Source organism: Lolium perenne, chromosome 4 (genome assembly GCF_019359855.2).
Source record: "Lolium perenne isolate Kyuss_39 chromosome 4, Kyuss_2.0, whole genome shotgun sequence".
Lineage (NCBI taxonomy): Eukaryota > Viridiplantae > Streptophyta > Magnoliopsida > Poales > Poaceae > Lolium > Lolium perenne.
The window spans coordinates 342,764,053-342,791,020 of NC_067247.2; positions in this window are offsets into that span (position 1 = coordinate 342,764,053).

Genomic DNA, 26,968 nt, shown 5'->3' on the forward strand with positions numbered 1-26,968 from the left:
TTTGGGGTGTCTGGGTGCAACTCACCATGGTCTACCCCATATTATTCATGTAAATTCCAAGGGTAGCAGTGTGGGGCATGCATTGGTGCACCCATGTTCCAAGTGTGGCCTCACCCTGGCATCCCCAGCCACTCGATTTGCCCCAAAAGTGCATGTTTTGGCCTAAAACCCTATATTTGGGGTGTCTGGGTGCAACTCACCATGGTCTACCCCATATTATTCATGTAAATTCCAAGGGTAGCAGTGTGGGGCATGCATTGTTGCACCCATGTGCCAAGTGTGGCCTCACCCTGGCATCCCCAGCCACTTGATTTGCCCCAAAAGTGCATGTTTTGGCCTAAAACCCTATATTTGGGGTGTCTGGGTGCAACTCACCATGGTCTACCCCATATTATTCATGTAAATTACAAGGGTAGAAGTGTGGGGCATGCATTGGTGCACCCATGTGCCAAGTGTGGCCTCACCCTGGCATCCCCAGCCACTTGATTTGCCCCAAAAGTGCATGTTTTGGCCTAAAACCCTATATTTGGGGTGTCTGGGTGCAACTCACCATGGTCTACCCCATATTATTCATGTAAATTACAAGGGTAGAAGTGTGGGGCATGCATTGGTGCACCCATGTGGCAAGTGTGGCCTCACCCTGGCATCCCCAGCCACTTGATTTTCCCCAAAAGTGCATGTTTTGGCCTAAAACCCTATATTTGGGGTGTCTGGGTGCAACTCACCATGGTCTACCCCATATTATTCATGTAAATTCCAAGGGTAGCAGTGTGGGGCATGCATTGGTGCACCCATGTGCCAAGTGTGGCCTCACCCTGGCATCCCCAGCCACTTGATTTGCCCCAAAAGTGCATGTTTTGGCATAAAACCCTATATTTGGGATGTCTGGGTGCAACTCACCATGGTCTACCCCATATTATTCATGTAAATTACAAGGGTAGCAGTGTGGGGCATGCATTGGTGCACCCATGTGCCAAGTGTGGTCTCACCCTGGCATCCCCAGCCACTTGATTTGCCCCAAAAGTGCATGTTTTGGCCTAAAACCCTATATTTGGGGAGTCTGGGTGCAACTCACCATGGTCTACCCAATATTATTCATGCAAATTCCAAGGGTAGCAGTGTGGGGCATGCATTGGTGCACCCATGTGCCAAGTGTGGCCTCACCCTGGCATCCCCATCCACTTGATTTGCCCCAAAAGTGCATGTTTTGGCCTAAAACCCTATATTTGGGGTGTCTGGGTGCAACTCACCATGGTCTACCCCATATTATTCATGTAAATTCCAAGGGTAGCAGTGTGGGGCATGCATTGGTGCACCCATGTGCCAAGTGTGGCCTCACCCTGGCATCCCCAGCCACTTGATTTGCCCCAAAAGTGCATTTTTTGGCCTCAAACCCTATATTTGGGGAGTCTGGGTGCAACTCACCATGGTCTACCCCATATTATTCATGTAAATTCCAAGGGTAGTAGTGTGGGGCATGCATTGGTGCCCCCATGTGCCAAGTGTGGCCTCACCCTGGCATCCCAGCCACTTGATTTGCCCCAAAAGTGCATGTTTTGGCCTAAAACCCTATATTTGGGGTGTCTGGGTGCAACTCACCATGGTCTACCCCATATTATTCATGTAAATTCCATGGGTGGCAGTGTGGAGCATGCATTGGTGCACCCATGTGCCAAGTGTGGCCTCACCCTGGCATCCCCATCCACTTGATTTGCCCCAAAAGTCCATGTTTTGGCCTAAAACCCTATATTTGGGGTGTCTGGGTGCAACTCACCATGGTCTACCCCATATTATTCATGTAAATTACAAGGGTAGAAGTGTGGGGCATGCATTGGTGCACCCATGTGGCAAGTGTGGCCTCACCCTGGCATCCCCAGTCACTTGATTTTCCCCAAAAGTGCATGTTTTGGCCTAAAACCCTATATTTGAGGTGTCTGGGTGCAACTAACCATGGTCTACCCCATATTATTCATGTAAATTCCAAGGGTGGCAGTGTGGGGCATGCATTGGTGCACCCATGTGCCAAGTGTGGCCTCATCCTGGCATCCCCAGCCATTTGATTTGCCCCAAAAGTGCATGTTTTGACCTAAAACCCTATATTTGGGGTGTCTGGGTGCAACTCACCATGGTCTACCCCATATTATTCATGTAAATTCCAAGGGTAGCAGTGTGGGACATGCAATGGTCCTCCCATGTGCCAAGTTTGGCCTCACCCTGGCATCCCTAGCCACTTGATTTGCCCCAAAAGTGCATGTTTTGGCCTAAAACCCTATATTTGCGGTGTCTGGGTGCAACTCACCATGGTCTACCCCATATTATTCATGTAAATTCCAAGGGTAGCAGTGTGGGGCATGCATTGGTGCACCCATGTTCCAAGTGTGGCCTCACCACAGCATCCCAGCCACTTGATTTGCCCCAAAAGTGCATGTTTTGGCCTAAAACCCTATATTTGGGGTGTCTGGGTGCAACTCACCATGGTCTACCCCATATTATTCATGTAAATTCCAAGGGTGGCAGTGTGGGGCATGCAATGGTGCACCCATGTGCCAAGTGTGGCCACACCCTGGCATCCCCAGCCACTTGATTTGCCCCAAAAAGTGCATGTTTTGGCCTAAAACCCTATATTTGGGGTGTCTGGGTGCAACTCTCCATGGTCTACCCCATATTATTCATGTAAATTCCAAGGGTAGCAGTGTGGGGCATGCATTGGTGCACCCATGTGCCAAGTGTGGCCTCACCCTGGCATCCCCAGCCACTTGATTTGCCCCAAAAGTGCATGTTTTGGCCTCAAACCCTATATTTGGGGAGTCTGGGTGCAACTCACCATGGTCTACCCAATATTATTCATGCAAATTCCAAGGGTAGCAGTGTGGGGCATGCATTGGTGCACCCATGTGCCAAGTGTGGCCTCACCCTGGCATCCCCATCCACTTGATTTGCCCCAAAAGTCCATGTTTTGGCCTAAAACCCTATATTTGGGGTGTCTGGGTGCAACTCACCATGGTCTACCCCATATTATTCATGTAAATTACAAGGGTAGAAGTGTGGGGCATGCATTGGTGCACCCATGTGCCAAGTGTGGCCTCACCCTGGCATCCCCAGCCACTTGATTTGCCCCAAAAGTGCATGTTTTGGCCTAAAACCCTATATTTGGGGTGTCTGGGTGCAACTCACCATGGTCTACCCCATATTATTCATGTAAATTCCAAGGGTAGTAGTGTGGGGCATGCATTGATGCACCCATGTGCCAAGTGTGGCCTCACCCTGGCATCCCCAGCCACTTGATTTGCCCAAAAAGTGCATGTTTTGGCCTAAAACCCTATATTTGGGGAGTCTGGGTGCAACTCACCATGGTCTACCCAATATTATTCATGCAAATTCCAAGGGTAGCAGTGTGGGGCATGCATTGGTGCACCCATGTGCCAAGTGTGGCCTCACCCTGGCATCCCCAGCCACTTGATTTGCCCCAAAAGTGCATGTTTTGGCATAAAACCCTATATTTGGGATGTCTGGGTGCAACTCACCATGGTCTACCCCATATTATTCATGTAAATTACAAGGGTAGCAGTGTGGGGCATGCATTGGTGCACCCATGTGCCAAGTGTGGTCTCACCCTGGCATCCCCAGCCACTTGATTTGCCCCAAAAGTGCATGTTTTGGCCTAAAACCCTATATTTGGGGAGTCTGGGTGCAACTCACCATGGTCTACCCAATATTATTCATGCAAATTCCAAGGGTAGCAGTGTGGGGCATGCATTGGTGCACCCATGTGCCAAGTGTGGCCTCACCCTGGCATCCCCATCCACTTGATTTGCCCCAAAAGTGCATGTTTTGGCCTAAAACCCTATATTTGGGGTGTCTGGGTGCAACTCACCATGGTCTACCCCATATTATTCATGTAAATTCCAAGGGTAGCAGTGTGGGGCATGCATTGGTGCACCCATGTGCCAAGTGTGGCCTCACCCTGGCATCCCTGACCACTTGATTTGCCCCAAAAGTGCATGTTTTTGCCTAAAACCCTATATTTGGGGTGTCTGGGTGCAACTCACCATGGTCTACCCCATATTATTCATGTAAATTACAAGGGTAGAAGTGTGGGGCATGCATTGGTGCACCCATGAGCCAAGTGTGGCCTCACCCTGGCATCCCCAGCCACTTGATTTGCCCCAAAAGTGCATGTTTTGGCCTAAAACCCTATATTTGGGATGTCTGGGTGCAACTCACCATGGTCTACCCCATATTATTCATGTAAATTCCATGGGTGGCAGTGTGGGGCATGCATTGGTGCACCCATGTGCAAAGTGTGGCCTCACCCTGGCATCCCCAGCCACTTGATTTGCCCCAAAAGTGCATGTTTTGGCCTAAAACCCTATATTTGGGGTGTCTGGGTGCAACTAACCATGGTCTACCCCATATTATTCATGTAAATTCCAAGGGTGGCAGTGTGGGGCATGCATTGGTGCACCCATATGCCAAGTGTGGCCTCATCCTGGCATCCCCAGCCATTTGATTTGCCCCAAAAGTGCATGTTTTGGCCTAAAACCCTATATTTGGGGTGTCTGGGTGCAACTCACCATGGTCTACCCCATATTATTCATGTAAATTCCAAGGGTAGCAGTGTGGGACATGCAATGGTCCACCCATGTGCCAAGTTTGGCCTCACCCTGGCATCCCTAGCCACTTGATTTGCCCCAAAAGTGCATGTTTTGGCCTCAAACCCTATATTTGGGGTGTCTGGGTGCAACTCTCCATGGTCTACCCCATATTATTCATGTAAATTCCAAGGGTAGCAGTGTGGGGCATGCATTGGTGCACCCATGTGCCAACTGTGGCCTCACCCTGGCATCCCCAGCCACTTGATTTGCCCCAAAAGTGCATTTTTTGGCGTCAAACCCTATATTTGGGGAGTCTGGGTGCAACTCACCATGGTCTACCCCATATTATTCATGTAAATTCCAAGGGTAGTAGTGTGGGGCATGCATTGGTGCACCCATGTGCCAAGTGTGGCCTCACCCTGGCATCCCAGCCACTTGATTTGCCCCAAAAGTGCATGTTTTGGCCTAAAACCCTATATTTGGGGTGTCTAGGTGCAACTCACCATGGTCTACCCCATATTATTCATGTAAATTCCATGGGTGGCAGTGTGGGGCATGCATTGGTGCACCCATGTGCCAAGTGTGGCCTCACCCTGGCATCCCCATCCACTTGATTTGCCCCAAAAGTCCATGTTTTGGCCTAAAACCCTATATTTGGGGTGTCTGGGTGCAACTCACCATGGTCTACCCCATATTATTCATGTAAATTACAAGGGTAGAAGTGTGGGGCATGCATTGGTGCACCCATGTGGCAAGTGTGGCCTCACCCTGGCATCCCCAGCCACTTGATTTTCCCCAAAAGTGCATGTTTTGGCCTAAAACCCTATATTTGAGGTGTCTGGGTGCAACTAACCATGGTCTACCCCATATTATTCATGTAAATTCCAAGGGTGGCAGTGTGGGGCATGCATTGGTGCACCCATGTGCCAAGTGTGGCCTCATCCTGGCATCCCCAGCCATTTGATTTGCCCCAAAAGTGCATGTTTTGGCCTAAAACCCTATATTTGGGGTGTCTGGGTGCAACTCACCATGGTCTACCCCATATTATTCATGTAAATTCCAAGGGTAGCAGTGTGGGACATGCAATGGTCCTCCCATGTGCCAAGTTTGGCCTCACCCTGGCATCCCTAGCCACTTGATTTGCCCCAAAAGTGCATGTTTTGGCCTAAAACCCTATATTTGCGGTGTCTGGGTGCAACTCACCATGGTCTACCCCATATTATTCATGTAAATTCCAAGGGTAGCAGTGTGGGGCATGCATTGGTGCACCCATGTTCCAAGTGTGGCCTCACCCTGGCATCCCCAGCCACTTGATTTGCCCCAAAAGTGCATGTTTTGGCCTAAAACCCTATATTTGGGGTGTCTGGGTGCAACTCACCATAGTCTACCCCATATTATTCATGTAAATTCCAAGGGTGGCAGTGTGGGGCATGCAATGGTGCACCCATGTGCCAAGTGTGGCCACACCCTGGCATCCCCAGCCACTTGATTTGCCCCAAAAAGTGCATGTTTTGGCCTAAAACCCTATATTTGGGGTGTCTGGGTGCAACTCTCCATGGTCTACCCCATATTATTCATGTAAATTCCAAGGGTAGTAGTGTGGGGCATGCATTGGTGCACCCATGTGCCAAGTGTGGCCTCACCCTGGCATCCCCAGCCACTTGATTTGCCCAAAAAGTGCATGTTTTGGCCTAAAACCCTATATTTGGGGAGTCTGGGTGCAACTCACCATGGTCTACCCAATATTATTCATGCAAATTCCAAGGGTAGCAGTGTGGGGCATGCATTGGTGCACCCATGTGCCAAGTGTGGCCTCACCCTGGCATCCCCAGCCACTTGATTTGCCCCAAAAGTGCATGTTTTGGCATAAAACCCTATATTTGGGATGTCTGGGTGCAACTCACCATGGTCTACCCCATATTATTCATGTAAATTACAAGGGTAGCAGTGTGGGGCATGCATTGGTGCACCCATGTGCCAAGTGTGGTCTCACCCTGGCATCCCCAGCCACTTGATTTGCCCCAAAAGTGCATGTTTTGGCCTAAAACCCTATATTTGGGGAGTCTGGGTGCAACTCACCATGGTCTACCCAATATTATTCATGCAAATTCCAAGGGTAGCAGTGTGGGGCATGCATTGGTGCACCCATGTGCCAAGTGTGGCCTCACCCTGGCATCCCCATCCACTTGATTTGCCCCAAAAGTGCATGTTTTGGCCTAAAACCCTATATTTGGGGTGTCTGGGTGCAACTCACCATGGTCTACCCCATATTATTCATGTAAATTCCAAGGGTAGCAGTGTGGGGCATGCATTGGTGCACCCATGTGCCAAGTGTGGCCTCACCCTGGCATCCCCAGCCACTTGATTTGCCCCAAAAGTGCATGTTTTTGCCTAAAACCCTATATTTGGGGTGTCTGGGTGCAACTCACCATGGTCTACCCCATATTATTCATGTAAATTACAAGGGTAGAAGTGTGGGGCATGCATTGGTGCACCCATGAGCCAAGTGTGGCCTCACCCTGGCATCCCCAGCCACTTGATTTGCCCCAAAAGTGCATGTTTTGGCCTAAAACCCTATATTTGGGATGTCTGGGTGCAACTCACCATGGTCTACCCCATATTATTCATGTAAATTCCATGGGTGGCAGTGTGGGGCATGCATTGGTGCACCCATGTGCAAAGTGTGGCCTCACCCTGGCATCCCCAGCCACTTGATTTGCCCCAAAAGTGCATGTTTTGGCCTAAAACCCTATATTTGGGGTGTCTGGGTGCAACTAACCATGGTCTACCCCATATTATTCATGTAAATTCCAAGGGTGGCAGTGTGGGGCATGCATTGGTGCACCCATATGCCAAGTGTGGCCTCATCCTGGCATCCCCAGCCATTTGATTTGCCCCAAAAGTGCATGTTTTGGCCTAAAACCCTATATTTGGGGTGTCTGGGTGCAACTCACCATGGTCTACCCCATATTATTCATGTAAATTCCAAGGGTAGCAGTGTGGGACATGCAATGGTCCACCCATGTGCCAAGTTTGGCCTCACCCTGGCATCCCTAGCCACTTGATTTGCCCCAAAAGTGCATGTTTTGGCCTCAAACCCTATATTTGGGGTGTCTGGGTGCAACTCTCCATGGTCTACCCCATATTATTCATGTAAATTCCAAGGGTAGCAGTGTGGGGCATGCATTGGTGCACCCATGTGCCAACTGTGGCCTCACCCTGGCATCCCCAGCCACTTGATTTGCCCCAAAAGTGCATTTTTTGGCGTCAAACCCTATATTTGGGGAGTCTGGGTGCAACTCACCATGGTCTACCCCATATTATTCATGTAAATTCCAAGGGTAGTAGTGTGGGGCATGCATTGGTGCACCCATGTGCCAAGTGTGGCCTCACCCTGGCATCCCAGCCACTTGATTTGCCCCAAAAGTGCATGTTTTGGCCTAAAACCCTATATTTGGGGTGTCTAGGTGCAACTCACCATGGTCTACCCCATATTATTCATGTAAATTCCATGGGTGGCAGTGTGGGGCATGCATTGGTGCACCCATGTGCCAAGTGTGGCCTCACCCTGGCATCCCCATCCACTTGATTTGCCCCAAAAGTCCATGTTTTGGCCTAAAACCCTATATTTGGGGTGTCTGGGTGCAACTCACCATGGTCTACCCCATATTATTCATGTAAATTACAAGGGTAGAAGTGTGGGGCATGCATTGGTGCACCCATGTGGCAAGTGTGGCCTCACCCTGGCATCCCCAGCCACTTGATTTTCCCCAAAAGTGCATGTTTTGGCCTAAAACCCTATATTTGAGGTGTCTGGGTGCAACTAACCATGGTCTACCCCATATTATTCATGTAAATTCCAAGGGTGGCAGTGTGGGGCATGCATTGGTGCACCCATGTGCCAAGTGTGGCCTCATCCTGGCATCCCCAGCCATTTGATTTGCCCCAAAAGTGCATGTTTTGGCCTAAAACCCTATATTTGGGGTGTCTGGGTGCAACTCACCATGGTCTACCCCATATTATTCATGTAAATTCCAAGGGTAGCAGTGTGGGACATGCAATGGTCCTCCCATGTGCCAAGTTTGGCCTCACCCTGGCATCCCTAGCCACTTGATTTGCCCCAAAAGTGCATGTTTTGGCCTAAAACCCTATATTTGCGGTGTCTGGGTGCAACTCACCATGGTCTACCCCATATTATTCATGTAAATTCCAAGGGTAGCAGTGTGGGGCATGCATTGGTGCACCCATGTTCCAAGTGTGGCCTCACCCTGGCATCCCCAGCCACTTGATTTGCCCCAAAAGTGCATGTTTTGGCCTAAAACCCTATATTTGGGGTGTCTGGGTGCAACTCACCATAGTCTACCCCATATTATTCATGTAAATTCCAAGGGTGGCAGTGTGGGGCATGCAATGGTGCACCCATGTGCCAAGTGTGGCCACACCCTGGCATCCCCAGCCACTTGATTTGCCCCAAAAAGTGCATGTTTTGGCCTAAAACCCTATATTTGGGGTGTCTGGGTGCAACTCTCCATGGTCTACCCCATATTATTCATGTAAATTCCAAGGGTAGCAGTGTGGGGCATGCATTGGTGCACCCATGTGCCAAGTGTGGCCTCACCCTGGCATCCCCAGCCACTTGATTTGCCCCAAAAGTGCATGTTTTGGCCTCAAACCCTATATTTGGGGTGTCTGGGTGCAACTCACCATGGTCTACCCCATATTATTCATGTAAATTCCAAGGGTAGTAGTGTGGGGCATGCATTGGTGCACCCATGTGCCAAGTGTGGCCTCACCCTGGCATCCCAGCCACTTGATTTGCCCCAAAAGTGCATGTTTTGGCCTAAAACCCTATATTTGGGGTGTCTGGGTGCAACTCACCATGGTCTACCCCATATTATTCATGTAAATTACAAGAATAGTAGTGTGGGGCATGCATTGGTGCACCCATGTGCCAAGTGTGGTCTCACCCTGGCATCCCCAGCCACTTGATTTGCCCCAAAAGTGCATGTTTTGGCCTAAAACCCTATATTTGGGGAGTCTGGGTGCAACTCACCATGGTCTACCCAATATTATTCATGCAAATTCCAAGGGTAGCAGTGTGGGGCATGCATTGGTGCACCCATGTGCCAAGTGTGGCCTCACCCTGGCATCCCCATCCACTTGATTTGCCCCAAAAGTCCATGTTTTGGCCTAAAACCCTATATTTGGGGTGTCTGGGTGCAACTCACCATGGTCTACCCCATATTATTCATGTAAATTACAAGGGTAGAAGTGTGGGGCATGCATTGGTGCACCCATGTGCCAAGTGTGGCCTCACCCTGGCATCCCCAGCCACTTGATTTGCCCCAAAAGTGCATGTTTTGGCCTAAAACCCTATATTTGGGGTGTCTGGGTGCAACTCACCATGGTCTACCCCATATTATTCATGTAAATTCCAAGGGTAGTAGTGTGGGGCATGCATTGGTGCACCCATGTGCCAAGTGTGGCCTCACCCTGGCATCCCCAGCCACTTGATTTGCCCAAAAAGTGCATGTTTTGGCCTAAAACCCTATATTTGGGGAGTCTGGGTGCAACTCACCATGGTCTACCCAATATTATTCATGCAAATTCCAAGGGTAGCAGTGTGGGGCATGCATTGGTGCACCCATGTGCCAAGTGTGGCCTCACCCTGGCATCCCCATCCACTTGATTTGCCCCAAAAGTGTATGTTTTGGCCTAAAACCCTATATTTGGGGTGTCTGGGTGCAACTCACCGTCTACCCCATATTATTCATATAAATTCCAAGGGTAGCAGTGTGGGGCATGCATTGGTGCACCCATGTGCCAAGTGTGGCCTCACCCTGGCATCCCCAGCCACTTGATTTGCCCCAAAAGTGCATGTTTTGGCCTAAAACCCTATATTTGGGGTGTCTGGGTGCAACTCACCATGGTCTACCCCATATTATTCATGTAAATTCCAAGGGTAGCAGTGTGGGGCATGCATTGGTGCACCCATGTGCCAAGTGTGGCCTCACCCTGGCATCCCAGCCACTTGATTTGCCCAAAAAGTGCATGTTTTGGCCTAAAACCCTATATTTGGGGTGTCTGGGTGCAACTCACCATGGTCTACCCCATATTATTCATGTAAATTCCAAGGGTAGCAGTGTGGGGCATGCATTGGTGCACCCATGTGCCAAGTGTGGCCTCACCCTGGCATCCCCAGCCACTTGATTTGCCCCAAAAGTGCATGTTTTGGCCTAAAACCCTATATTTGGGGTGTCTGGGTGCAACTCACCATGGTCTACCCCATATTATTCATGTAAATTCCAAGGGTAGCAGTGTGGGGCATGCACTGGTGCACCCATGTGCCAAGTGTGGCCTCACCTTGGCATCCCCAGCCACTTGATTTGCCCAAAAAGTGCATGTTTTGGCCTAAAACCCTATATCTGGGGTGTCTGGGTGCAACTCACCATGGTCTACCCCATATTATTCATGTAAATTACAAGGGTAACAGTGTGGGGCATGGAGTATATAGCATAAAACTACTACTTTCTATGTAAAATTTCAGAAAACTACCACTTTTCGTTCCAATCGCATAGAACTACCACATTTGACAGATGTTGTCTCAGATAGCACTAATCCTGAATTGAACACGAATTGATAGCCGTTCTGACAACACTGACCCACTGGCAGGCATCACGTGGCACCCTAGAGTCAGTCGTTTTGTACATAGGTCCTTAAGTTTTGAAGGTAAATTACGCACGGGTCCCTCGTGTCTCGCAGTTTTTAAATAATCACCTATTTATTTTTTCAAACCTTCATAAATTTTAAATACTAATTCAAATTGAAAATCTTTTAATATGAAAAGTGCTCATAAATGTTTGAATATTTCAAATATAAACTTTTTGAAACCTTCATAACTTTTGAATACTAATCCAAATGGAAAAACTTATAATACAAAAAGTGCTCAGAAATGTTTGAATAATACCCATTCAAATGGAAAAACATATAACATGAAAAGTGCTTAGAAATGTTTGAATTTTTCAAATTTAAACTTTTTAAAACCTTCATAACTTTTAAATACCAATTCAAATGGAAAAACTTATAACATGAAAAATGCTCAAAAATGTTTGAATATTTTAAATATATAAATTCAGTTCACTATTTCAGATAATTAAAATTTACAAACAAATAAATTACTTCTATTCATAATGTAAACTTTGGAAATTCATAACTTCAATTCTATAACTCCAAATAATATAAATAATATGTCTAAATTTATTATAAAAATCCAAGGAATCCATTTCTAACATCCATAACCACAGATTGTGCTTCTCGTGCGCATGCGTCTTTGCTACACGTCAGTTACCTGAAGTACGTCGGTCCCCATCGCAATTGTGGTTCCCCATCAATGACAAGTGGACGAGCATTATTGCCAGCAGATCCCAGCAACACACAACCGTCCTCGCCAGGGCAGGCCGCCGCGCCAACTTCGTTGGTTGCCCGTTGCGCTTCCCTTGTTCATGTTACTCGTGGGGCTGGTCAGGTACCCGCGTGAGCAGAGTATATAGCAAAGAACTACCACTCTCTATGCATAGTATCTATCTTATAAATAGATTCCTTGGATTTTCTAATAAATTTGGACATATTATTTATATTATTTGGAGTTATAGAATTGAAGTTATGAATTTCAAAGTTTACATTATGAATAGAAGTAATTTATTTGTTTGTAAATTTTAATTATCTAAAATAGTGAATTGAATTTATATATTTGAAATATTCAAACATTTCTGAGCACTTTTCATGTTATAAGTTTTTCTATTTGAATTGGTATTCAAAAGTTATGAAGTTTTTAAAAAGTTTAAATTTGAAATATTCAAACTTTTCTGGGCACTTTTCATGTTATAAGTTTTTCCATATGAATTGGTATTCAAAAGTTATGAAGGTTTTAAAAAGTTTAAATTTGAAATATTCAAACAATTCTGAGCACTTTTCATGTTATAAGTTTTTCCATTTGAATTGGTATTTAAAAGTTATGAAGGTTTTAAAAAGTTTAAATTTGAAATATTTAAACATTTCTGAGCACTTTTCATATTATAAGTTTGTCCATTTGAATTGGTATTCAAAAGTTATGAAGGTTTTAAAAAATTATATTTGTAATATTCAAATATTTCTGAGCACTTTTCATATTATAAGTTTTTCTATTTGAATTAGTATTCAAAAGTTATGAAGGTTTTCAAAAAGTTTAAATTTGAAATATTTAAACATTTCTGAGCACTTTTCATATTAAAAGATTTTCGATTTGAATTAGTTAATAAAAGTTATGAAGGTTTGAAAAATAAATAGGTGATTATTTGAAAACTGCGAGACACGAGGGACCCGTGCGTAATTTGCCTTCAAAACGTAAGGACCTATGTACAAAACGACTGACTCTAGGGTGCCACGTCATGCCTGCCAGTGGGCCAGCGTTGTCAGAACGGCTATCAATTCGTGTTCAATTCAGGATTAGTGCTATGTGAGACAACATCTGTCAAATGTGGTAGTTCTATGCGATTGGAACGAAAAGTGGTAGTTTTCCGAAATTTTACATAGAAAGTAGTAGTTTTATGCTATATACTCGTGGGGCATGCATTGGTGCACCCATGTGCCAAATGTGGCCTCACCCTGGCATCCCCAGCCACTTGATTTGCCCCAAAAGTGCATGTTTTGGCCTAAAACTCTATATTTGGGGTGTCTGGGTGCAACTCACCATGGTCTACCCCATATTATTCATGTAAATTACAAGGGTAGAAGTGTGGGGCATGCATTGGTGCACCCATGTGCCAAGTGTGGCCTCACCCTGGCATCCCCAGCCACTTGATTTGCCCCAAAAGTGCATGTTTTGGCCTAAAACCCTATATTTGGGATGTCTGGGTGCAACTCACCATGGTCTACCCCATATTATTCATGTAAATTCCATGGGTGGCAGTGTGGGGCATGCATTGGTGCACCCATGTGCCAAGTGTGGCCTCACCCTGGCATCCCCAGCCACTTCATTTGCCCCAAAAGTGCATATGTATACTACCTTAGAAGAAAATCATATATGTAAAGTGTCTAAAGTATGAGTATATATGTATGAGAAAGTTGCTTTTGGTATAGGACATTTTGGGGTGGGGCAAAATGGCACCCACTGACGTGTGGGGCCATCTAGCAGTAGATACCACTGGGTTGGGCCATTTCCGGTAATTTTATGTGGATTAGGGGCCAGCAGGTAAAATGGAACCCTCATTCTCTGTTTTACTAATTTTAATAAATCAGAAATTCACAGACGAAAAACCCTCCTCCGCCTCTCCGTTTCTTGACGGTTCCACTCCTCCTCCCACTCATTTCTCTCCGCTTCTTGCCGGCTCCACCCCACTAGACGAAAAACCCTCCTCCTCCGCTTCTGCCTCCTCCGCGCCATGGACGCTTCTTCTTCCTCTTCTTCTGTTCCGCAACCGCTTCTGCCTCCTCCGCCGTCAGCCATGCAGGCCTTTACTCAGATCAGGACCTTCACCGTCCATGGCGGCAAGGAGATCGATGTTGTCTACACAAACGAGGAGGAGACGATGAGCAAGTACCTGAAGATGTACGCGCAGTGGTATGCGGAAGAAGAAGAGAACAAATTTGTAGGATTGGATCTCGAGTACACTCCGGAGGAACCCAACCACGAAGAAGACAACTACCTCGCCGTCGTTCAACTGTCCATGAGGAACCACGTCCTCGTCAGCCACTATTCCTGGTTTGTAGACCTTAATCTTGCTCAGATTTACTTAATCTTGCTCTGATTTAGTTAATCTTGCTCAGATTTTAGTTAATCGCTAGTGCATGAACCAAGTCACCCTCGAGTGCTCTGTTTTAGTTAATCTTGATCTGTTTTAGTTAATCTCGAGTGCTCTGTTTTCTCTGTTTGAGAGAAGATTGCAACTCACATGCCCCATAATTCGCAAGGCAGTTTCAAGAATATGGGATTGTGCATTTTATTGAAAGAAATTGTGGAGAGGGGATTATCCATAATTCTTGTGTTAATGAACCGTGTATTTATCTATATGATGTTGAATTGTGAATTTAGTTTCAGACCGAGTCATATTTCTGTGTTTTCTAACTGGGAATTCGTGCAACAGCAAGTTACAAATTGGTTCATTTGGGCTAGGTGCAACAAATTAAACTACAAACCGTGCTAGCTGCAAAACTAGTTTTGTTTGTGTGTTTTGTGTAACAAAAGCCACAAAGCATGGTGTCCTGATCTTGCAGATTGAATCTATCCATATGCTCATCTAGCATGTACTGGATTTCATTATACCAAATTAATTATCACAAAGAAAATTTCCGGAGTCCTGATCTTGCATTTAATAGACTTTTGTTAGTTTCAAAATTAATGATGCAAAATGATATTGCAATGACTAAAAAATTGCACTTACACATTTCATAAAAGTGTTGGTCATGCATTCTTTTAGTACCAAATGGATTATGACTAGATAATTTTCAGACTCTTGATCATGCACTTACTAAACTTATGTCAATTTTATTCAAGTTATGAGATTGCATAGACTAAACATTCGTATTCCCAAATTTTATTCAAGTGTTGATCTCGCAAGTACTAAATTTTTGCATCAAATTGAATCTATCCATATGCTCATCTAGCATGTACTGGATTTCATTATACCAAATTAATTATCACAAGCAAATTTCCAGAGTCTTGATCTTGCATTTAATAGACTTTTGTTAGTTTCAAAATTATATGATGCAAAATGAAATTTTAATGACTAAACAATTGCACTTACACATTTCATAAAAGTGTTGTTCATGCATTCTATTAGTACCAAATGAATTATGACTAGATAATTTTCAGACTGTTAATCATGAACTTACTAAACTTATGTAGTTTCAAATTTTATATTCAAGCTATGAGATTGCATATAGACTAGCTTCGTAGTCCCAAATTTTATTCAAGTGTTGATCTCGCAAGTAATAAATTTTTGCTTTCAGGACCAACGGGGAATGTCCGGCGCTGCGCTCATTCCTTCAAAATCAAGGAATTGTGTTCTGCACCGTTGACAAGAGAGCAGATTTTATAAAGTTATATTACGAGAAGATTATAATTCCTAGGGAGAACTGGATCGATATCCAGGAATTTGTCAACGTCAAAGGTCTCAACGAGAGAGGAAAATTAATGAGGGATGGAATGGCTGATCTTGCAACTAGCATCATCGACGAGTCGTACAGCCAGATGAAGAACAAATTCCCTCCAGAGAGGCACAATTACTGGGAAGAGCGGCCGTTGTCTGATTTAAACCTGGAGTATGCAGCTAAAGATGCTTACGTGAGCTACCAGCTCTACGTTAAGATATGGTTCTTCCTGCGTTACCTTGTGTTTTGCCCCGGTTGCAAGAAGGAAGACACGCTGAGGGGACATTTGTGTGACAAATGCAATAAAGCAGAGATCGAAGTTGAACATGCACAGAAAAATGTTGCAGCTGAAATAGCAAGGTTAAATGCTGAACTTGCAAGCGTGCAGGCTGAACTAGCAAGCTTGAAGGCACCAGCTTCCAGCGACAACACCCAGCAGACAAGTCCCCCTCATGGCAAGTGGAGGAAGATGAATGATGAGCAGTGGCTGGAGAGTAGTGATGCGCCGAAGAGTAGTGATTATTGGCAGAACCTGAGGAAGTCGTGGACTGGTGATGAGCAGAAGAGTGATGATCCGTGGACGACGGAGATGAGTGATCAGCAGAGCCCGAAGAGTGATAATCCGTGGCTGACGAAGCCAGGAAATTACTGATGACTTCTCCAAGATCCATGCCTAGTTAATTATTTGTACGTATTTGCTTGTCAAGAAACTTTGCTTCTATCATCTGTTTGTTTATGAAGCGTCTATTGTGCTCCTTTTCCGGATTTTTTGGCTCGGCTTCCCGCATGCGTCGTGGAAGGCCAATGACAACCACACAATTTACTGCTCCACTTCCAATGTTTAAGGCGATATAAATAATATCGAAGGGTAGTTTTGGGAGAAAACGTATACACCGCATCGTGCGCCTTATGCTATGACGAAATTTTGGAAAAATATTTATGCCTTATCCTTTGAGACGGAGGAAGTAACTGTTGTTAATGTGTTTAATTTCTTTATGCAGTACTTTTCGAAGGGATTCACCATGAGCCACGTTATCCCTAATGCTGCCAGCAGAAGTAAAAGTAAAGTCTTATTCATGGAGCATTTAAATTTGGAGTACTTGCACAGAACAGTAAACATCAAAGGCGCGCCAACATCAAATAGACACCCAAAATATAGTTTGAACAAGTAACTAGAACACCCTAATCTACTGGCCGTCGGTTGGGGCAACTGACGAAACATCAAAGAAACACCCAATTGGCCAGGCCGCCGGTTGGGGCACTCGATGGGCCTGCCTCGTTTTCGTCCCTCCCGTTTGACGCCTGCCTTATTGCCCTCCTCTCCGCCCTAGCTACGCGCATCCGCCGGTGGAGCATGGCCGCTGGCGTTGGTGGAGCTTGCCGGCGACGCTGCCCCCTCACAGACGCAAGTCTCGCTTGCTCGTCCTCCGGCATGATGTAGGGGAGGCAGTGCATGTTGCCCGGGGTGGGGAACATGGCATAGAAGTTGGTGAAGATGTTGTAGTTGGTGAATGCGATGAACTCGCACCCGCACCAAAACACCTGCCCGAGCAGATGGTGAGCGTCGAACCTGTTGGTGAAAGTTACGAAGAGGCCGATGATGTGGCCGGAGTTGCCATCGTAGTACTTCTCAAGCTCGAACATGCTTGGTGAGTCCGGAGGGAGGTGGCGGTAGCCGGAAGAGAGGAAGCATGAAGCTAGCTCCGTTGGGCCCCTCCACCTCGATATGGCCCACACGCGCAGCTGGTTCTCGCAGACGACTCCGGCCGGGTACTGTCTCTCCGGCACGGTTCCAGGGCGGCGGAACATAGGGCCGTTGAACTAGATTGTAGCGATCTCCTTGAGATGTGGCGTGTATTGGATTTGGAGGCGGTTAGATGGGATGGGAGATGGATTTGATGAGTGTGAGACAGAGTGAGCACAATGGTGGCGTTAAATAGGCGTGGATGGGCGAGGTGAGGGGGCTTGTGAGCTGCTTTCGTGTTATCCACTAACTGCACATTGAAACGCAGGACACGGCATCCAAAGCGGCGCACGGTGTTTAGTGTGTCAATTAATTAGGCGCGTGGATACAGAACTGCGCGTGTGAACCGAAACCTTTTTCAGCGTGACGGAAAAAACCGACCGACCGACACGCCCGCGTGAAGCTGTTACCACTGCCATGCGACACATCTGCACGCCGCGTCTCAGAGTTTCAGCATTTCAGCGTTTGTGCGATGGAGTGATGTCTGCAACGAGCGCATGCAGCAACACGCAATTTGGTGGATCGCTGCGCATGCATGGCAGGCCTAGACGGGCTCGTTCGACGATGGCATGCGTGGACGCGCGAGCCAGAGCCCAACGGATATTTCGACGTCTCCTGCCAAACCGCGAGACGCTGGAAGAAAAAAAAACGCTAGCCAATCACGTCGCCAAATCGTCGCTCTCGCGGATAGCCCGTTGATTCCTTCTAGAAGACCGATCCAACGGATGCAGTTCAGCACCGTAGCGTTAGATGCACTTAGATGGACGGTCGACGTTTTGTTTTCCAGGCCTATTTTAGCGGAGGAGTGTGCTATCAACTAAATGTTTTGTTTTATTAGCTATTTCTATTTTTATTGTGACTTTGTTGCTAGTAGATGATGTAAATATGCATTAAGTTAATAATTGTGTGCACGACAATCCTTGTGCTAAAAAAATAAACAAAAAAACTATCCGCTGTTAGCTATCCAAACGAGTGCATGTGATGGTAGCAGTGTGTGGCATGCAATGGTGGGCCTAAAACCCTATATTTGAGGTGTCTGGGTGCAACTCACCATGGTCTACCCCATATTATTCATGTAAATTCCAAGGGTAGCAGTGTAGGGCATGCAATGGTGCACCCATGTGCCAAGTGTGGCCTCACCCTGGCATCCCCAGCCACTTGATTTGCCCCAAAAGTGCATGTTTGGCCTAAAACCCTATATTTGGGGTGTCTGGGTGCAACTCACCATGGTCTACCCCATATTATTCATGTAAATTCCAAGGGTAGCAGTGTGGGGCATGCAATGGTGCACCCATGTGCCAACTGTGGCCTCACCCTGGCATCCCCAGCCACTTGATTTGCCCCAAAATGCATGTTTTGGCCTAAAACCCTATATTTGGGGTGTCTGGGTGCAACTCACCATGGTCTACCCCATATTATTCATGTAAATTCCAAGGGTAGCAGTGTGGGGGGCATGCATTGGTGCACCCATGTGCCAAGTTTGGCCTCACCCTGGCATCTCCAGCCACTTGATTTGCCCCAAAAGTGCATGTTTTGGCCTAAAACCCTATATTTGGGGTGTCTGGGTGCAACTCTCCATGGTCTACCCCAGATTATTCATGTAAATTCCAATGGTAGTAGTGTGGGGCATGCATTGGTGCACCCATGTGCCAAGTGTGGCCACACCCTGGCATCCCCAGCCACTTGATTTGTCCCAAAAGTGCATGTTTTGGCCTAAAACCCTATATTTGGGGTGTCTGGGTGCAACTCACCATGGTCTACCCCATATTATTCATGTAAATTCCAAGGGTAGCAGTGTGGGGCATGCATTGGTGCACACATGTTCCAAGTGTGGCCTCACCCTGGCATCCCTAGCCACTTGATTTGCCCCAAAAGTGCATGTTTTGGCCTAAAACCCTATATTTGGGGTGTCTGGGTGCAACTCACCATGGTCTACCCCATATTATTCATGTAAATTCCAAGGGTGGCAGTGTGGGGCATGCAATGGTGCACCCATGTGCCAAGTGTGGCCTCACCCTGGCATCGCCAGCCACTCGATTTGCCCCAAAAGTGCATGTTTTGGCCTAAAACCCTATATTTGGGGTGTCTGGGTGCAACTCACCATGGTCTACCCCATATTATTCATGTAAATTCCAAGGGTAGCAGTGTGGGGCATGCAATGGTGCACCCATGTGCCAAGTGTGGCCTCACCCTGGCATCACCAGCCACTTGATTTGCCCCAAAAGTGCATGTTTTGGCCTAAAACCCTATATTTGGGGTGTCTGGGTGCAACTCACCATGGTCTACCCCATATTATTCATGTAAATTCCAAGGGTGGCAGTGTGGGGCATGCAATGGTGCACCCATGTGCCAAGTGTGGCCTCACCCTGGCATCCCCAGCCACATGATTCGCCCCAAAAGTGCATGTTTTGGCCTAAAACCCTATATTTGGGGTGTCTGGGTGCAACTCACCATGGTCTACCCCATATTATTCATGTAAATTCCAAGGGTAGCAGTGTGGGGGGCATGCATTGGTGCACCCATGTGCCAAGTTTGGCCTCACCCTGGCATCTCCAGCCACTTGATTTGCCCCAAAAGTGCATGTTTTGGCCTAAAACCCTATATTTGGGGTGTCTGGATGCAACTCTCCATGGTCTACCCCGGATTATTCATGTAAATTCCAATGGTAGTAGTATGGGGCATGCATTGGTGCACCCATGTGCCAAGTGTGGCCACACCCTGGCATCCCCAGCCACTTGATTTGTCCCAAAAGTGCATGTTTTGGCCTAAAACCCTATATTTGGGGTGTCTGGGTGCAACTCACCATGGTCTACCCCATATTATTCATGTAAATTCCAAGGGTAGCAGTGTGGGGCATGCATTGGTGCACACATGTTCCAAGTGTGGCCTCACCCTGGCATCCCTAGCCACTTGATTTGCCCCAAAAGTGCATGTTTTGGCCTAAAACCCTATATTTGGGGTGTCTGGGTGCAACTCACCATGGTCTACCCCATATTATTAATGTAAATTCCAAGGGTGGCAGTGTGGGGCATGCAATGGTGCACCCATGTGCCAAGTGTGGCCTCACCCTGGCATCCCCAGCCACTCGATTTGCCCCAAAAGTGCATGTTTTGGCCTAAAACCCTATATTTGGGGTGTCTGGGTGCAACTCACCATGGTCTACCCCATATTATTCATGTAAATTCCAAGGGTAGCAGTGTGGGGCATGCAATGGTGCACCCATGTGCCAAGTGTGGCCTCACCCTGGCATCACCAGCCACTTGATTTGCCCCAAAAGTGCATGTTTTGGCCTAAAACCCTATATTTGGGGTGTCTGGGTGCAACTCACCATGGTCTACCCCATATTATTCATGTAAATTCCAAGGGTGGCAGTGTGGGGCATGCAATGGTGCACCCATGTGCCAAGTGTGGCCTCACCCTGGCATCCCCAGCCACATGATTTGCCCCAAAAGTGCATGTTTTGGCCTAAAACCCTATATTTGGGGTGTCTGGGTGCAACTCACCATGGTCTACCCCATATTATTCATGTAAATTCCAAGGGTAGCAGTGTGGGGCATGCAATGGTGCACCCATGTGCCAAGTGTGGCCTCACCCTGGCATCACCAGCCACTTGATTTGCCCCAAAAGTGCATGTTTTGGCCTAAAACCCTATATTTGGGGTGTCTGGGTGCAACTCACCATGGTCTACCCCATATTATTCATGTAAATTCCAAGGGTGGCAGTGTGGGGCATGCAATGGTGCACCCATGTGCCAAGTGTGGCCTCACCCTGGCATCCCCAGCCACATGATTCGCCCCAAAAGTGCATGTTTTGGCCTAAAACCCTATATTTGGGGTGTCTGGGTGCAACTCACCATGGTCTACCCCATATTATTCATGTAAATTCCAAGGGTAGCAGTGTGGGGGGCATGCATTGGTGCACCCATGTGCCAAGTTTGGCCTCACCCTGGCATCCCCAGCCACATGATTTGCCCCAAAAGTGCATGTTTTGGCCTAAACCCCTATATTTGGGGTGTCTGGGTGCAACTCACCATGGTCTACCCCATATTATTCATGTAAATTCCAAGGGTAGCAGTGTGGGTCATGCATTGGTGCACCCATGTGCCAAGTGTGGCCTCACCCTGGCATCCCCAGCCTGGTGAGGGTAGCAGTGTGGGGCATGCAATGGTCTACCCATGTGCCAAGTTTGGCCTCACCCTGGCATCCCTAGCCACTTGATTTGCCCCAAAAGTGCATGTTTTGGCCTAAAACCCTATATTTGGGGTGTCTGGGTGCAACTCACCATGGTCTACCCCATATTATTCATGTAAATTCCAAGGGTAGCAGTGTGGGGAATGCATTGGTGCACCCATGTGCAAAGTTTGGCCTCACCCTGGCATCCCCAGCCACTTGATTTGCCCCAAAAGTGCATGTTTTGGCCTAAAACCCTATATTTGGGGTGTCTGGGTGCAACTCACCATGGTCTACCCCATATTATTCATGTAAATTCCAAGGGTAGCAGTGTGGGGCATGCAATGGTGCACCCATGTGCCAAGTTTGGCCTCACCCTGGCATCCCCAGCCACTTGATTTGCCCCAAAAGTGCATGTTTTGGCCTAAAACCCTATATTTGGGGAGTCTGGGTGCAACTCTCCATGGTCTTCCCCAGATTATTCATGTAAATTCCAAGGGTAGCAGTGTGGGGAATGCATTGGTGCACCCATGTGCCAAGTGTGGCCTCACCCTGGCAACCCCAGCCACTTGATTTGCCCCAAAAGTGCATGTTTTGGCCTAAAACCCTATATTTGGGGTGTCTGGGTGCAACTAACCATGGTCTACCCCATATTATTCATGTAAATTTCAAGGGTACCAGTGTGGGGCATGCATTGGTGCACCCATGTGCCAAGTGTGGCCTCACCCTGGCATCCCCAGCCACTTGATTTGCCCAAAAAGTGCATGTTTTGGCCTAAAACCCTATATTTGGGGTGTCTGGGTGCAACTCTCCATGGTCTACCCCATATTATTCATGTAAATTCCAAGGGTAGCAGTGCGGGGCATGCATTGGTGCACCCATGTTCCAAGTGTGGCCTCACCATGGCATCCCCAGCCACTTGATTTGCCCCAAAAGTGCATGCTTTGGCCTAAAACCCTATATTTGGGGTGTCTGGGTGCAAATAACCATGGTCTACCCCAAATTATTCATGTAAATTCCAAGGGTAGCAGTGTGGGGCATGCATTGGTGCACCCATGTGCCGAGTGTGGCCTCACCATGGCATCCCCAGCCACTTGATTTGCCCCAAAAGTGCATGTTTTGGCCTAAAACCCTATATTTGGGGTGTCTGGGTGCAACTCACCATGGTCTACCCCATATTATTCATGTAAATTCCAAGGGTAGCAGTGTGGGGCATGCAATGGTGCACCCATGTGCCAAGTGTGGCCTCACCCTGGCATCCCCAGCCACTTGATTTGCCCCAAAAGTGCATGTTTTGGCCTAAAACCCTATATTTGGGGTGTCTGGGTGCAACTCACCATGGTCTACCCCATATTATTCATGTAAATTCCAAGGGTAGCAGTGTGGGGCATGCATTGGTGCACCCATGTGCCAAGTGTGGCCTCACCCTGGCATCCCCAGGCACTTGATTTGCCCCAAAAGTGCATGTTTTTGCCTAAAACCCTATATTTGGGGTGTCTGGGTGCAACTCACCATGGTCTACCCCATATTATTCATGTAAATTCCAAGGGTGGCAGTGTGGGGCATGCAATGGTGCACCCATGTGCCAAGTGTGGCCTCACCCTGGCATCCCCAGCCACTTGATTTGCCCCAAAAGTGCATGTTTTGGCCTAAAACCCTATATTTGGGGTGTCTGGGTGCAACTCACCATGGTCTACCCCATATTATTCATGTAAATTCCAAGGGTAGCACTGTGGGGCATGCAATGGTGCACCCATGTGCCAAGTGTGGCCTCACCCTGGCATCCCCAGCCACTTGATTTGCCCCAAAAGTGCATGTTTTGGCCTAAAACCCTATATTTGGGGTGTCTGGGTGCAACTCACCATGGTCTACCCCATATTATTCATGTAAATTCCAAGGGTATCAGTGTGGGGCATGCAATGGTGCACCCATGTGCCAAGTGTGGCCTCACCCTGGCATCCCCAGCCACTTGATTTGCCCCAAAAGTGCATGTTTTGGCCTAAAACCCTATATTTGGGGAGTCTGGGTGCAACTCACCATGGTCTACCCCATATTATTCATGTAAATTCCAAGGGTGGTAGTGTGGGGCATGCAATGGTGCACCCATGTGCCAAGTGTGGCCTCACCCTGGCATCCCCAGCCACTTGATTTGCCCCAAAAGTTCATGTTTTGGCCTAAAACCCTATATTTGGGGTGTCTGGGTGCAACTCACCATGGTCTACCCCATATTATTCATGTAAATTCCAAGGGTGGCAGTGTGGGGCATGCAATGGTGCACCCATGTGCCAAGTTTGGCCTCACCCTGGCATCCCCAGCCACATGATTTGCCCCAAAAGTGCATGTTTTGGCCTAAAACCCTATATTTGGGGTGTCTGGGTGCAACTCACCATGATCTACCCCATATTATTCATGTAAATTCCAAGGGTAGCAGTGTGGGCATGCATTGGTGCACCCATGTGCCAAGTGTGGCCTCACCCTGGCATCCCCAGCCACTTGATTTGCCCCAAAAGTGCATGTTTTGGCCTAAAACCCTATATTTGGGGTGTCTGGGTGTAACTCACCATGGTCTACCCCATATTATTCATGTACATTCCAAGGGTAGCAGTGTGGGGCATGCAATGGTCTACCCATGTGCCAAGTTTGGCCTCACCCTGGCATCCCTAGCCACTTCATTTGCCCCAAAAGTGCATGTTTTGGCCTAAAACCCTATATTTGGGGTGTCTGGGTGCAACTCACCATGGTCTACCCCATATTATTCATGTAAATTCCAAGGGTAGCAGTGTGGGGCATGCATTGGTGCACCCATGTGCCAAGTTTGGTTTCACCCTAGCATCGTCAGCCACTTGATTTGCCCCAAAAGTGCATGTTTTGGCCTAAAACCCTATATTTGGGGTGTCTGGGTGCAACTCACCATGGTCTACCCCATATTATTCATGTTAATTCCAAGGGTAGCAGTGTGGGGCATGCAATGTTGCACCCATGTGCCAAGTTTGGCCTCACCCTGGCATCCCTAGCCACTTGATTTGCCACAAAAGTGCATGTTTTGGCCTAAAACCCTATATTTGGGGAGTCTGGGTGCAACTCTCCATGGTCTTCCCCAGATTATTCATGTAAAATCCAAGGGTAGCAGTGTGGGGCATGCATTGGTGCACCCATGTGCCAAGTGTGGCCTCACCCTGGCATCCCCAGCCACTTAATTTGCCCCAAAAGTGCATGTTTTGGCCTAAAACCCTATATTTGGGGTGTCTGGGTGCAACTAACCATGGTCTACCCCATATTATTCATGTAAATTCCAAGGGTAGAAGTGTGGGGCATGCATTAGTGCACCCATGTGCCAAGTGTGGCCTCACCCTGGCATCCCCAGCCACTTGATTTGCCCAAAAAGTGCATGCTTTGGCCTAAAACCCTATATTTGGGGTGTTTGGGTGCAACTCTCCATGGTCTACCCCATATTATTCATGTAAATTCCAAGGGTAGAAGTGTGGGGCATGCATTGGTGCACCCATGTTCCAAGTGTGGACTCACCCTGGCATCCCCAGCCACTTGATTCGCCCCAAAAGTGCATGTTTTGGCCTAAAACCCTATATTTGGGGTGTCTGGGTGCAACTCACCATGGTCTACCCCATATTATTCATGTAAATTACAAGGGTAGAAGTGTGGGGCATGCATTGGTGCACCCATGTTCCAAGTGTGGCCTCACGCTGGCATCCCCAGGCACTTGATTTGCCCAAAAAGTGCATGTTTTCGCCTAAAACCCTATATTTGGGGTGTCTGGGTGCAACTCACCATGGTCTACCCCATATTATTCATGTAAATTCCAAGGGTAGCAGTGTGGGGCATGCATTGGTGCACGCATGTGCCAAGTGTGGCCTCACCCTGCATCCCCAGCCACTTGATTTGCCCCAAAAGTGCATGTTTTGGCCTAAAACCCTATATTTGGGGTGTCTGGGTGCAACTCACCATGGTCTACCCCATATTATTCATGTAAATTCCAAGGGTATCAGTGTGGGGCATGCAATGGTGCACCCATGTGCCAAGTGTGGCCTCACCCTGGCATCCCCAGCCACTTGATTTGCCCCAAAAGTGCATGTTTTGGCCTAAAACCCTATATTTGGGGAGTCTGGGTGCAACTCACCATGGTCTACCCCATATTATTCATGTAAATTCCAAGGGTGGCAGTGTGGGGCATGCAATGGTGCACCCATGTGCCAAGTGTGGCCTCACCCTGGCATCCCCAACCACTTGATTTGCCCCAAAAGTTCATGTTTTGGCCTAAAACCCTATATTTGGGGTGTCTGGGTGCAACTCACCATGGTCTACCCCATATTATTCATGTAAATTCCAAGGGTGGCAGTGTGGGGCATGCAATGGTGCACCCATGTGCCAAGTTTGGCCTCACCCTGGCATCCCCAGCCACATGATTTCCCCCAAAAGTGCATGTTTTGGCCTAAAACCCTATATTTGGGGTGTCTGGGTGCAACTCACCATGATCTACCCCATATTATTCATGTAAATTCCAAGGGTAGCAGTGTGGGCATGCATTGGTGCACCCATGTGCCAAGTGTGGCCTCACCCTGGCATCCCCAGCCACTTGATTTGCCCCAAAAGTGCATGTTTTGGCCTAAAACCCTATATTTGGGGTGTCTGCGTGTAACTCACCATGGTCTACCCCATATTATTCATGTACATTCCAAGGGTAGCAGTGTGGGGCATGCAATGGTCTACCCATGTGCCAAGTTTGGCCTCACCCTGGCATCCCTAGCCACTTGATTTGCCCCAAAAGTGCATGTTTTGGCCTAAAACCCTATATTTGGGGTGTCTGGGTGCAACTCACAATGGTCTACCCCATATTATTCATGTAAATTCCAAGGGTAGCAGTGTGGGGCATGCATTGGTGCACCCATGTGCCAAGTTTGGTTTCACCCTGGCATCGTCAGCCACTTGATTTGCCCCAAAAGTGCATGTTTTGGCCTAAAACCCTATATTTGGGGTGTCTGGGTGCAACTCACCATGGTCTACCCCGTATTATTCATGTTAATTCCAAGGGTAGCAGTGTGGGGCATGCAATGGTGCACCCATGTGCCAAGTTTGGCCTCACCCTGGCATCCCTAGCCACTTGATTTGCCACAAAAGTGCATGTTTTGGCCTAAAACCCTATATTTGGGGAGTCTAGGTGCAACTCTCCATGGTCTTCCCCAGATTATTCATGTAAAATCCAAGGGTAGCAGTGTGGGGCATGCATTGGTGCACCCATGTGCCAAGTGTGGCCTCACCCTGGCATCCCCAGCCACTTAATTTGCCCCAAAAGTGCATGTTTTGGCCTAAAACCCTAT